Here is a 15,032-nt window from a genome sequence, read left to right on the forward strand (position 1 = left end):
ATCTAAATCTTCAGGTGTCAGTTTTGATATAGTGGTTCTGGACCCCATTTTTCTCAACTGTCACTCTACTTGCATACTCTTCTTTTCATATCTTTGATTCTCACCACAGTGATCTCTGGTGCCCAAACTTGGCACCACCTTGTCATACAAACTTGTACAACTGTTGCCTCACATGAACTGGTGTGAACCTTCATACTACTGGTACAAACTCTAAGTTTGGCTTATATTTTTTCCCAGTTTTAATGCAAATTCAGGTGTTCTTTGAGATTATGGCGGTGAACATCTGGGCCCTCTGACATCGGCCCCCTTATCCCTGAATTCTCGTGGGGTAAAGGCTAATCTTCAATCTCATTAGGATAATCAGTCACCAATGCCCTTTGGTCCAGATGAATCACTCACAGGATCCCATCCTTGTCACCAAGTTTGTCGTGGAAAATCTTACTAGTGAGGCTGAAATGAGAACCCAGACAACACAAAGGCCTTTCAATCTTTTTTTATTCTTGCAATAAGGTCATCTGACTTAGAGTGCTCTTCAGTAAGAAGACAAAGCAGAATTTGTCTTTGCCTTATTTATACGTTACTCCTCCAGGTCTAGGGTCCAGGCGTTAACAAACACAGGCTGTTCCAAACATATCACAAGCACATATAAACCGGTTTTTGCTGGTTTTTAGTAAAGGGTTACAGAAATTCAGTCATGTACACATGAAAGTTTGCCATCAGTTCAGTCTGAGACTACTTATACATGTATTATGTTATTGCTTATATAAAATTTTCTATCACATGCTCTAGGTTACAAGTTTCTCTTGAGAGCGTGAGTAATACTGTTGTACCATGGTGCAGTACTTTGTTCTCTAACCTTTTTTAATCTGATGGGTGCGACAGTTTCTAATGTACTAGAGAGACTAGTGCCCAGGGAGGATGATGGGAAATGTATTCCATGTTCAGGACTCTGGTGAGTGTGACGGTCAGATGAGTGAGGGAGAGGCTGGTGTGATTGTGACAATTACTTCTTTTACTGTATTTTTGATCAAATAAATGCAGCTATGGTGAGCAAAAGAGAACAAAAGAAACATTAAAGGTCTTATGACCCCGAACTTGTGTAAAATTAGGGCTTTTTTTTTTTAAAGTTTAACCATGTTCTCATTCATAAAACACAAACACATCATATAATTAACACAAGCATCAATGTAAACTCAAATAGCACACATTTATCTACGAGTAAACATTAAGTAGCAAAACTGACGATAAGAATCTCAGGATAATATAAATATGAGCACAGGCAATTATGTGCTTTAGAAAATGCATCCTAACACTAGAGAGAGAGCTGAAAGAATCATCTACAGAGTTTTTACAGTTTTTCTGAATTGATAAAACACTAAATCCCATTCTCTGAACCAAATTCTCAATAGCGTAAACCAATTTGTCAAATAAATCACTCTTTCTGTAAAACATTAAGCAAGTTCAGGTAGTTAAGACACCATTTGCAAATCTCATGCACTTTTGCAAAACTCTAAACACATTCTCACGATGATGAGGAAGAGTTAGGTGTGGACTGTGTTGTCATGGCTGAATCCGGCACACCAGAGGGTTTTTCCCTTTGCCTGGCAGGTAAGGGATGTAGAGAAAGTCTTTTCAAGAAACTGCTACAGTACTGTATACTTTAATGTCATTTGGCCGAAGGTCCAGAGGAGGCTGATTTTGTTTATTTTTTACTGTACTATAATTGACTATACTGTATTGTTACGTACTGAGTTCATATTCAATTCTTTGGTATTTGAACTTTTCTTTTCTAGTGTTTTTCATCTACTGTAAGATCATTTTACAGTAGTGTTATGAAAATGATTTCTTCCTGAAGCTCATTGTTGTATTTTACTGTATCTGCACTCTTTCATTTATGTTGTATACATTGAGCAGCAAAATCATTCCTGAATCCCTAAAAGAGATTTTTGAATTAATCTCACTAGTGTTCACTGGGCAGGAAAGTAGGCTGTGTATTTGTAGGTTTTTTTGTGTCTCATCTGAGGCCAAAGATTGATTCTGACAAAAGAGAATATGATTTTGATTAAAATATTTGATTTTGACGTGACAGTTTGAGGTTTGTACAAGTTGGTTCGTAGTTCTGAGATTGTGTTTATAGTTGTGATCAATTGAGAAAAACTGTAATATTTAATGATCCATGATCCAACTCTCCACACACCCAAATAGAGAAGCAAGACAGAGACAGAAAAGAAAAAGCATAATTATGCCTTATTTTCATTAACATCTTTTCAGCTGGAGTTTTTTCTTTTTATCCAGATTTTCAGAGCTCACTGTTTTTTGCCACAACAACACTGATACTTATAAATTTCTCCATATCTGAAAAAAGAACTAAAGTAGTCAAAATTTGTGGATCAAAAAAGTTAATCAAACTAAGTTGTCCAAAGAAGGTTTTAGGACAACTTTGATGAAAGGTTTTGATCCACTTCAAATGTTGACAAGTGTATTTTACATAATCAACTTTACTAAACGTTACGTCAAGAGTCATTCATTTCTTCTAAAGAGTTCATGTTTTCATCACTTGTGACCCAATATCTGAAATCTCAGAAAGTGCTTCACATTTTGAATTGTGATTTTTTCCGACACTATTTTCTCCACTACTAATGTAATTTTCCACATCTTCATTCTACATTGTTCACATCTGTTTCTGTTATTTCATTATTCAAAACCACACTATCCTCAATCTGTTAATTTTGTAATGAACCCTGTGTTTGATCATTTAACTGAAAGGTGCTTTTGATAATAATAAAAAATGATTATGTATGTTTATGTCACTACAATAAATACTAAATGAATATGATTTCCATCAACACAATTAGAGCTTGAGAAAAGCAGATCCACATCGTCACTCAGCATAACATACACACACACACACACACCTATATCTATATCTATCTATATGAAGATGTGATACATTTATTCTGTTCTGTTCTTTCAGTCGCAGACGTTCAGCTGTATTAATGTAATGAAGAGAAAATAAGAGACTCTGTATCATCTCACTGTTACTGATTTATCATGCAGCTCAAAGTATTATGGATAAAATCTCTCTACAATCTGTTCTGAAACATCAACACAGTTTCACTGATGATCCAGTACCAACATAAAACCCAGGATAGAGCAGCTGAGTGAATGTGGTCTGGACTGTGTGGATGAGGCTCATTGTGTCAGAGATGCTGTAGAAGGACAGAGTTCCTGCACTGTGATCCACATACACTCCTATTCTACCACTGATGGACTTTAAAGGGAGAACAGTGCGTATCTTATTGTGTATGAATGAGTATCTGGAAGGTGAGCAGTTCAAACTCCAGGACTGATCATTACCTCCAAACAAACACTCATGACCCCATCCTTTCCTGCTGATGCTCTTATATGACACTGATATATACACATGCCCACTCCACTCAATCTCCCAGTAACAGCGTCCACACACACTCTCTCTACACAACACCTGCCACTTCTGTTCAAATCTGTCTGGATGATCAGGATACGGCTGGACTGTGTCAGTGTCAGTGTCAGTAATCACTCTATTCCTCTCAGACAGACGGAGGTATTCATTCACTGTGTTCAGGTCCAGAGTGAGCTGATGGGAATCTGATGGAGAGAAAACACATCAAAATCAGGAATTATGAATCTGTCTGATCTTTTAATGTATCTGAACTCTTCATGGCTCAATGTTCAATGTATCATCAATGTCTCAGTACTGTGTATCAGCTGACCAGATATCCTGTGCAAATCATCATTTACATGATCAATTATTAAACTCTTCTATCATGATTTCTTTCACCTTCTACAGGAAGAACATGAACACATTCAGTGAGTTTTTCTGCTTGTTTTCTTAGTGACTTACACTGCAGGAAGTCGTTCCTCATCTTGGGATTCATGTTGTTGAAATTGACTGTGGAAATAAAGAGACATGAACAATCTGAAGAGAATTGACAATATAAATTACATTAATTTATACAAGACATTTCTAATATGATGCTTTATGAAATTAGACGATGGAGGATCATTTCTGAGGGCAATTGAATCTCCAGGGGCCTCATTTATAAAACACACATATTGGACTTGACCCTGAATTCCATGAATTTCATCCTACGTCATCATGTGTATATATAAACACTTGCTCATGATGATAAGTGCCGTACTTCTGATCCATCAAGGGATATATGTGGCCATTCTGTAGGTGGATTTGATGCACTTGTTCACATTGCACTTGAATTTAAGATGAACTGTGATTTATAAAGTAAGATGCATTTAAGAACATTTTTTTGGGCAAATGGACGTTTTATAAATCGTAGGAACATTTCGGAAACTGTTGTACATTCACATTTAGGATCTTTATACGCACGTCTTCATAAACGAGCCGCAGGACTTTACCTCTGACAGAGATCTTCTTGATCTCCTCTTTGCAGAAATCCTCCAGTTTGTCTTTCAGCAGATAAACAGATTCTCTCATGCCATCAAAAGAGAAGAGAGAACTGAAGGTATCATCAGGTTTGTCTGTAGATCCAGGAGGTGCTGAGAGAGACTGGAAAGTCTACAGAAAACAGAAATCATAACTTCAGCCAATAACGTCTCAGGTTATGCATGTAACCATGGTTCCCTGAGAACAGGGAACGAGACACTGCGTCAAAATGCTAGGGGCGCCTAGATAATATGTCATCCACTTATCGTCTGAAGGAACTGTATGCTGGCAGGCCCAGAGGCATGGCTGAAAGACACAGTGTCTCGTTCCCTGTTCTCAGGGAACGATATACCCACGCCGCCATGCTGAGGGGAGTGCATGCCAATGTATCACAGTGACAACTGTCAAAATCAACCAGTTTCAAATGAAATGCCAGACCCAATCTACCTACGGGTACACAACTGGACTGTCAGTGACAGCACTCCCTGCGGTCAAAGCCCGAGCTATAAGCCTCAAAGAGGCCACCATATTATACACATGAAGGCCTGCCAAGGCTACTCAAAGGCCTAGGACCAACAACTTCAACTGAAGGGGTCCCTTTAAGGGAGTGTGGCTAGGGGGCCCGAAGGAACCCCAGCCAGTCACTTCTCAGGGGAACAAAATCAACCCTGAATGCCACCAGGGAGGCTGACTAGGAGCTGTATTTGCAAAACATTTTATCTTACCACTAAGAGTTCTCCTAAATAGCAGTAAAAGTTCTTAGCAAAGAGATTTCTCTTAAAACCTATTCACAAAGCTGCTAAGACAAACTTTTACTAAGGAATAGAGAGAAGTCTTAAGCTAAGAGTAAGGGAGGTGTAGCGTCTGGATAGATCCGGCGGGGTCAATCAAAGTTAGAATCTTCAGAATGCTTTTAGCCTCCTGAACTGTGCATGTAAATCACGAATCGGCTCCGGCAAGTCCGGGACCAATTGCCCCATTGGCACCTTTGTTACCCCAGTAAAGAAAAACAGAACACATTCTATCCAGCCCCAGAGACTTCAAAGAGTCACCCTGGTGGGACTAAAGGACATATGGTCACAGACACTGGCCACAACCCCAATACACACACACATACACTCACAAACACGCATGGAGATTGTGAATGTACATTTATCCTCCAAATATGACTGTGCCAATATGTACCCGTCGCTGTATTTAAAGGTGCATGTATTTATCCCTAGTATATAAGCTTAGCTACGACTGTAGTTGTATTAGTTTTCTTCTAAACGATAAAACTCAAGTATAAACTGTATCTCACCTTTTATGTCTTTGCCATCTGACAAGTTTGGTCTCATTGTAAAGCTTTCGTTATGCTCTAATTGAAAATGTATGTCACATGACTGTAAAATGCATTCTTCTATTTTTAATGGTACTTTGAAGAAAATGTACTCAGATCGGACACTTCGTAAACCATGCAAATTAGGTCATAAATGGAGACAAAGAAAGAGTTTGCCCGCCAAAATCGCACCCTCATCATTGGCTGATGTATCCCAGGAGGCGTTCTGGCCTGTTGTCCTTAAAACACAACGACACGCATCTCTCATTGTCTCTCGATTGTCTCTCGCCATTTAACACACGTCTCTCCCGGACGTCTCGGCGACCGCGCTTCCATCACGCGCCCCCTCTCTTCGGGACGACCATCCTTTGGCAACAAGTTTCTTTGTCAAACCCTCTTCATCCGTCGCCCTAAGTCTTCACTCTTCATCGCCTAGGAGACGGACTCTTTTTCTTTCCTTTCCGGTTATCTTACTCTTAAGTTAAACCCTTGTTTGAAAATCCCGCCGAAGAACACCTTCTCGGAAAAGGACCAATCGCTTCAGCCGCACGCACCGAAACTCCTGCAGAAACACGAAACGACCACAGCACCTGAACCTATGCAAGTATAGAACCATTCTTTCCAAAGCGTTTTAAGCTCGATGTGTAAGCTGAGTTTCCTTGCTGGCTCTCAAAGGTTTTAACTGTTAGTAAGTTGCCATTCCTTTGATCACCTCTGTTTTCTTGACTTTACTTTCGTTTTCCATATATGTGTATTGTTTGTGTATGTCTAGTAGTATAGTCTCTGTATCCGTAGTTTCATATATTAAATACATTATATTCATGCTCGATTGTTTTTTTTGCTCATGCAACAAACCCAGGTCACTTTAACGTTTCGATCCAGTATCCTTGCTTTACGCATTGATGCTAGAATAGGAAGTCTTTCTCGTGGCCAGAGAAAAACCTTCCTTTTATAATCGGCTATGAGGAGCTAACGGTTTGCTGGACAAACTAATAGTTTCTCTAAATTATTATCAAACCAGAACTAATCATATATGTGATTGATTATAATTCGTTGTAATTAATTCACAATATATGTATAATTCCCTCTCGGGTCGGTATATGTATTATAATTAATCATAAAGCTTTATGATTTATTATATTCATATATTTCACCCATAAATTAATTAAATACCTGTACTGATTCGCTACAGATTATTTGGTGGAGAACGTGAGCAACGTTTTAAACTTGGTTTTGTGTATGAGCAACCTAGAATAATTTTGTGTGATTTAATGTGTATATGCGCGCCTTATTGAGTGAGCCGACAACGCGTCCCTCATTCTGAAAAAACGTTAACAAGCTATTTGTGCCTAAAAACACTGTAGTCAATTGTTGACCGTAAAGTAAACTGCAGTCCAATTAATATTTCAAACTCGTATCTGCAAAAGGCGACAATCTTTTTGCAATATACAGTTAATATTAATTTCCGCTTGAATAAACGAATTGAATCGTATTCAGCGTAGTTTTTTTGAAAAGGAGCTGTGACGAGTTTCTCACAGACTCTTTCTGAAGGCCTCATAATTGTAGCGCTATTAAATTTGAATTACTGTGTCGTCCAATAATTCAAAATAGCGTCTCGCTCCCTGGGTAACGTCATTGGCATAGCTAACCAATCACGTTACCTCTTGCAAATCTAATCTGAAAACAGTTTATCTGAAATCCGATTGATGTGTAAAAATTGGGAGCCAGCCACGACCTGATCCAGCGTGACTCGTAACAGCAGCGAAGAAATCCTGCAAAAGTTACACATTCGTGTGCACTAAGTTTGCACAAACAGGGGTCCACTAATCCCCAAAATTGTGTACCCGTATTAAAGGGGCATATTAGTGTCCAGTAACCTGGCACCAAAGAATCCGCCGAGATTCTAAAGTTTGTAACCGTGATAGTGCAGTTAAATCAGCCGTAAGGGAATCAGAACCCCACAGACGCGCTAATTTAAAATATCACGAATTAAAGTAGGTGGATGCAGTACCTCTGACCAGACGCCAGAAGGCAATCTGTTCAGGTGTGCGGCACCCCTCCCTACTTCATTGTTGTGTGGACTCACTAACGCCATCGTGTGGACGTTCTGGGTTAACTCTGCTCTCCATACGTTGAGCTGAAGTGTTTCCAAATTCCTTTTGGCTACTTTAATCTAGCTTGCCGCTATAAATGTTTGTTGATGGTTATGCTTTTCAATCGTGTTTGGAATGTGGTTTACCGATTTAAATTTGATTTAAATACGTTTAAATTTTTAATTTAAATTAAGTTTCCCTTCCAACCAGAGAATTCACTTTCTGAAAGTGCTCCCCCTGGTGGACACTCCCACATAAGTTAGTTCCCGTCTCTGAGTATTTGTCCCCTTTCCTGCTGTTCCTGTGTTCACAGATTTTCTCTGCTCTATGTTATTTTATTATTCTACTTGATTTTCTTTCATTATACTCTCTTTCTCTCTTGAGTTTTTACTTTGGAAATTCCTTTCTTGTTATTACTTACTTTTTATTTTTTATCCACTCTTAGGTCTGTGTCCTGTTTGTGATTTGCTGGTAACAGCATTCTCACATCCAAGTTTCCCTTATTTTATACACTTATTTTTAAATTTAATTAAACAACATTTAATTGAGATTTAAAATTAAGTAGTGTCAATCAGTTGGCATTTTGCTCAAGAAGCAATTCCCTTTAGGGAATTCTCCAATAGGGAAGACCTTCTCCTTTCTTTTTCCCATTCTGTTATTCTACGCACTTATTTAAATTCAATTGAACAGAGTTTAATTCAAATTTGAATCAAGTGCCTCTGAATTGTTTTTTTACTTTGCCTTATTTTTTTTTTTTCTCTTTTCTGCTTTCAGCTAATTCATTCTGACTATCATTCTAGACCCCTATTCTTTCGTCCTACACACTTGATTATTTAAATTCAGTTTAAACAAGATTTAAATTAAGATTTAAATTTACAAGTAAGCTGTGTTTGCGTGACCACTTGTGTATTTGCAAATAGGGCCCTCTAGCGACCGGTGGTGAGTTGACGGTTGTTCCAGTGAGTTCCAGTGAGCGGAGTAAACTAGCCTGGCGGATCTCTCACTGGCTGTGGGTGAACCTCGGTCACTTCTGACCTCGTACCGCGGGCAACACGCAGGGACATCAGCAGGTTGGGTGTGTCAGGTGCAAGGAGGCAACGAGTCCAGGTTGGCAACAAAGGCAATTTTGTTTAATTTCCCTGTTCTGCACGACAGAACCGCCCTTTGAGTAACTGCCTGCGGGGTCAGACTCTGGGGTTGGGAAAAATACAATTTTGGCCGCCAATCTGGCCGTTGGCGCAAACACCTTGCCCAAACACGCAATTGTGCTGAAAGTCCCTGTTTGAGAGGTTGCATCGCAGTGCAAGGTACAGGGTGCCGAGGAACACGGCAGCCAAGTGTTGGAACGTCTAGGAGAGGTTGCCCCCGCCACTGAGTTCTTGTCTGAGCAATCACAAATCACCCCAGGCCGAGATTAAGGACATACAGTCCCTTCGCTCAGTGAAAGCCACAGAATATTTGATATTCTCCAATCAGAAGTGTTGGCAAAACCCCTTTTGCTCTTAAGCCATACCATCCTTCTAGGTTTTATGACGCGACAGCGCCCTCGTCAGGCCCGGTCATAAACCCTTACTGTGGTAATAAGCTGAAGTTTCACTTCTCCCCTCTAGCCCTTCTTGTGGTATTTTATTGCTATTCTATTTTCATTCCTTCCTATTTGTTTACTGTTCTATTTCTCATAAATTGCAGCCATCCTGTTCTGTTCTGTTTTTCTACTGTTTGTCTCTTTTATTTCACATAAAGGCAGAGCCTGTGAGAGCCATCACGGAAGCTGAATAATAGATAGACGGCCGAGCAGCCAAAGTCATTAGTAGACTCGTAGAGCCTCCGCCTGTCAAGATCTTTATTTAAACCAGCACTCGCCGACACCAATTAACCCACGTGGTCGTTCCTGGCCATCGACAATAAATGTCTGGCCTATATTCCACTAACTGTCTGCACCGGTTAACTGGAATCACACACAAAGTTTAGCTAATTACGTATTACGTAACGCGCTAGTCCTGCGCGAGCTTGCATTGGTTCTTTTGTGCTGTCTTTCTCTCGTCAACAGTAAAGCCACTATGTCGCGAGCATCCAGCCCTGACACCCACTGGGATCATCTCGAGACCTGGTTGGGCGTCATGACCAACGCATTCCTGCCCAACGCCGCCGGTGACCTCCAGCACCTGAGCCGTGAGCAGTTGGACGGGGACCTAAATCGACTAATGGCCCACGATCCGACGCAGAGCTACAACCACAAAGAATGGGCCAAGCTCATTGGCGGCCTTGCCCACAACCTCATTGCCCAGGTGAGGCTTAGCGAAAGGAGCAACGCTCTCCTGGAGCAGGAAGCAGCGGCGCTCAAGCTTCAGGCCGAGGAGGCCAGAAGAAATCAGGCCCAGACTCAACATCACCTCGATCAGCTACTCCTCGAGACCCAGGACCAGCGTGGGACAGCGGATGAACCCGACCCCGAGCTGCAAGAGGAGGTAGAGAGACTCCAAAAAGCCCTTGCAGAGCTCCACCTGGAGGCGGAGTGTAAAGAGCAGTTGGAAAAGGAATCCAGGGAGGAACTAACTGGAAAACTCCAACAAGGTGAAACTCTCCTAGCAAGAGCAGAGATCGAACTGAAAGAAAGGGACGCTAAGGCCCGGGCCTGCGAAAACCATCTTAAACAGGCCCGAAGTGAGATCCTTGCTTTGAAACAGCAAAGAGACTATTTAAGAGATGAATTGGACACTGTTCACAGAGAACTGAAACATTCTTATAAACTGCAAGGTGACTTGGGAGGGGAAGCACACTTCACAGAGTTTCTCCTGGCCAGTAGGCCCAGTCAACAATCCCTAGTTCAAAAGGGGGTTGAAAGTCCACTGCCCAAGATGCCACCCGCGAGCGGCCAAGAACCTTTTTCAACAGTAAAAGGGTGGGAGCCTCTCCAGAAAACCCGTGCCACTAGCCACGGCATGGCTCCCAAAGATCTGGACAAGCTAGCAAAGAATATCCCCACTTTCACCCCAGACCCCGCAGGGGGCGTTGACGTGCACGCGTATTTGCAGGACATTGACTTTCTGCTGCAAAATGTGGCCAACGTGAATGCATGGGACAGGTTGTACCTACTCCGAATCACGTCTAGCCGTGATGTGCGCAGTTTTCTAGATCGGCAGCCAGAAGCTGTCAAATCAGACTACCAGCAGCTGCGACAGGCTCTGATCAGAGAGTTTTCTGACCCTGAATCGGACCAAGGGCTCCTCGCAGCCATGGACCTTAAACAGGGCCGACTGGAAACCCCACAAGCGTACTACAACAGACTACGAAGGGCCTACTTCGGAGCACGTAACGAGCCAGGAATGGAGGAAGATTTCAACTTTAAGACTTTGTTTCTCCGAAATCTGCATCCTGCGGTGAGTCATCATCTGGGAGTCTTGGCCTGCCCACGGAGTATGTCCACTCAACAGCTGCGAGATTTAGCCCACAAGGCTTATTCTAAGCAAAAGGCTGCATCTGAAAAGACTGTTAAAAATCCAACCATTTACCCGGTCTCTGATCACTGTCCAGAACTGGCCCTAGAGGGCGCACACACGCACCACAGTGACAGACCGTTTCACAGAGAGTCAAGACAGTTCCCGGCCAACAGAGGGCAGCCTCACTACGAGGGTGTCCGTCCCAAGCACCAGACTGGGCGTTCTGAAAGAGTCTGGGACAAGTCCCGGTTACCCAGCAACCCAAAGGGCAGTGCCACCTGGGAGGCCAGCCGGCGACCCAGAAATGGCAGATCTTCATCGGCCAGAACTTCAAGCCCCGACCGCCAAAGACAGAATGCCTCTCGACATGCACCGAACAAGCCCAAGTCCGAGCGTTCACAGGAGCAGAACAGTGCAGCTATGTCTGAGTCTGCAGAGATCCTGAAGGCCCTAAAAGAGCTGATTCAGGAAAAGCACCGCAAGGAAGACCAGAAAGACAAGCCAGACTCCTTATGACTAGGACGGAAACCTACCCTCAACGTCTGCCCTGACAAACCCCCGACAGAACCTCACACACAAATCACTGCCGACCAGCCACTAACCACAGAATCGGTTAGCGCATCACTGAGTGACCGCGTCACCCAGCCACCTCAACTGACAACTGCACATCCAGAGCCAACCAACCCACGTCATCACACCGACGACCAAGACTCCAAGTTACCAGAAAGTGCTGTTCTGGTTGTCTGCCTCCCTAACGAACCACATGACACCAGCCCCACTTGCTTACCGGTCAGCACCCAAGCCCCGGTACCAAGACTCCTGGGGAACCTTATCGAAAAGGGGGTGGCCCGAAAGCTGTACATAGCCATCACTGTGGAAAATGATGTGAGAATTGAAGCCCTCGTAGACACCGGAGCAGATCTCACTTTGATGTCAACTAACCTCTTTGAAATACTCAGAGATAAAGCCAAGAGACAAAATCGAACTCTCAAACCACAAAGATGTGAGCTAAATGTGCAGTCGTACAGCCAAAATGAGGTCCAACTTGAACAAATAGCTCCCATTCATCTAACCATTGGGCCAATGAGCTTGGTACACCCCGTATACATTTCACCAATGGACACGTTTCCCTTGCTCATTGGCAAAGACTTGCTAGATCGCTTTGAGCCCTTATTGGACTTCAGACAGCTGAAAATTTGGGCTCAAGTACGAGAACCGTTGCCCTTCCAGTCACCCAGGTCACCTGAGCCAGACTGTCAGGTCACAGAGGTCACGGGAAATCTTGCAGCTAGCCGCGGGAACCCCGTCTCAGGGCAAAGTTCAAGTTCGCTACCCTGCACACGCAAACTCACCATAGACTTTAACTCCTTCTGTTCCAAGGTCACCACAGACTCACAGCTGAATGATGTGACTACAACAGACATTATTCGCACACTGTGGGCAGACAACTCAGCCTTCAGCCACACGCTGTTAAGTGCTCTTATTGAGGGAACACCGAACCTCCCATGTGTCAACAAGCACACACACTTCCCATTGGACTTTCGTCTGCCAACCATGACGACTGCCAAAAACATCTGCGTTTTGAACTTGAAATGGAATGACCTGCGTCTAACCCATCACTTCCTGGTCTTTCCGGACTCCCTGATGCACCCTAAGGCTCATATGGACAGTGCTAATGAGTTGGTGTGGGCTCCAATGACTTTACAGTCCCCTGTTGTTCCCGTCAACACTGCCAATTTCCTGTCAGACCAGACCATCCCAGAGGTCTGCATCCTGCTCAACATACAGGAAGCTGTAGTACCAGCTTACACCAAAGGGGGTGCTGTTCGGCTCAACATGAGACGTGGTCAAACCCTAAACAACACACCAGCTTTGACATTTGAGGTAGAAGTACCCCAACAACAACAACCAACCTGTCACAAGTACTTCGAAGAGAATGCGTGCCAAGGTATGCCCACGGCCTACGTCGATGGACATTCCTACAGCCATGAGGGCATCCTACAGGCAGGTGCAGGGGTGCGATGGTTAAACAAACAACCCTGCCAACCACAGAACTTCAGGTGGGGTCCCCAGTCACGTCAGTATGTTGAAGTAGCAGCTACTCTCATAACCCTTCAAGTTGCCTCAGCCCATAACATCAAAGAACTCCTCATTTGCACAGACTCATGCAATGCCAGACCTAGTTTCACATGCCATCTTCCAGGCTGGAAACAAACTAATTTCAGGACTGAATACAACATGTTGGTGAAACATCAACACCTGTTCCAAACACGTGATGACATCACCCAAACACATGACATGATCGTTTATTGGAAAAAGGTGAAAAGACATTCAAAACAACCAGGGCGTGGCAAAGGCGCAAACGACCAAACTACTGCCCGTGCCAAGACTGGCACGCTGCATAACAATCTACGGTCACCCCCACCCCAGTCACCCACCCTTAGTGTGGCAGCAGCAACCTGCAGCCAGCGTTCTGTTCCTGCAACATTTCCCACCTTACGGCCACTGCCACTGACAACCAAAATTACCAACACTTCCTTACGAACTGTTTTAAACCACCACTCAAACCCCTCCAACCTCCCGATCACGGCATCTGGTCCCACGGCGACCCCTAGCCACAAACGGCTGCATGGGATCAACCACATGCTGCGTGTGGGACTAAACATCCTAAAACATGTCCTTGACGACCTCACAGCGCCAAAGCTTGTAATGCCACAAGGCCAAAAGGGGGGTGAACTGATATACGCCCACGACATATCATATGCCAGACACCATGGCACCAGAACCACTGATGAGACATTAAAACAAGTGGCGTACTGGCCCAGCATGCAGCAAGATGTGGCAGAGGATGTCAGAGGATGTCAGGTTTGCTGTCAAGTCCAAACTGCAAACACAAATCCCAGAACCCCACTGCAACGCAGAGGAGTCACATTCTCATGGTCAGTCAACCAGAAAGACTGGAATGTAAAACTTCCTCTGGGGTTCATAGCCACCATGGACACCACACCGGAGTCAACTCGGGTGTCCCCCACTGAACTAATGACGGCGCGGCAGGTGACGCTGCCGGTGCACCTGTACCAACCAGGAGACCCCAGCATCATTACAGCCTACTCCACTCACCAGCACCTCGACGAGCTCCGCCCACAGCTGAGAAAACAACTCGCAAAGCAGCGTCAAACCCTGCAAACCATCGGCAAATCCTGGGAAGGTATTGTGGTGGTTCTCGGTACTCACAGTTTCCTGCTGACCCAAACGGTGAACTCAATGAAGCAACTATTTACAGTCTTCCAAAATGACTTTGCCCAAAGTCAGCTGGGTATAGCTCTGATAACATACCTGCTGCGAGAAGTTAGCTTCTCTATGTAGAGCGTGGCTGTAAATAGGATTACTCAGTACCCTGTACAAACTATGCTGGACTTTGCTACTGGCAGACCCACCAAGACTGTTCCAGCCCACCTCGCTGACTCTCTGGGTGCTGCCATCCTACTGCGCGCCAAGCCAGAGCAGAATGAGGTGGGCGTCCTTCTCAATCCACCCATCGGTGAACCAGATAACATCTACAGACCCAAAGACAAGGTCAATGTCAGGTGGTGGCAAGGTAACATCCATCCCAAGATACATACCTCAGATGTGATAGTCTACCACTACAGCGACCCACAGCTGTATCTGGCTCCCCATTTGAGCAGGTGCATTTTGACCAAAGACATTCACTGCTTCGGCTCTAACAAGCCTTCCCTCAG

General features: G+C 43.8%; 1 pseudogene; it reads right to left on the minus strand.

Annotated features, from left to right (window-relative positions):
- Positions 1-477: 477 nt before the first annotated feature.
- Positions 478-15,032, minus strand: part of LOC127508361 (tripartite motif-containing protein 16-like) — a 32,117-nt pseudogene continuing 17,562 nt past the window's right edge.

This window comes from Ctenopharyngodon idella, chromosome 3, assembly GCF_019924925.1.
Source record: "Ctenopharyngodon idella isolate HZGC_01 chromosome 3, HZGC01, whole genome shotgun sequence".
Lineage (NCBI taxonomy): Eukaryota > Metazoa > Chordata > Actinopteri > Cypriniformes > Xenocyprididae > Ctenopharyngodon > Ctenopharyngodon idella.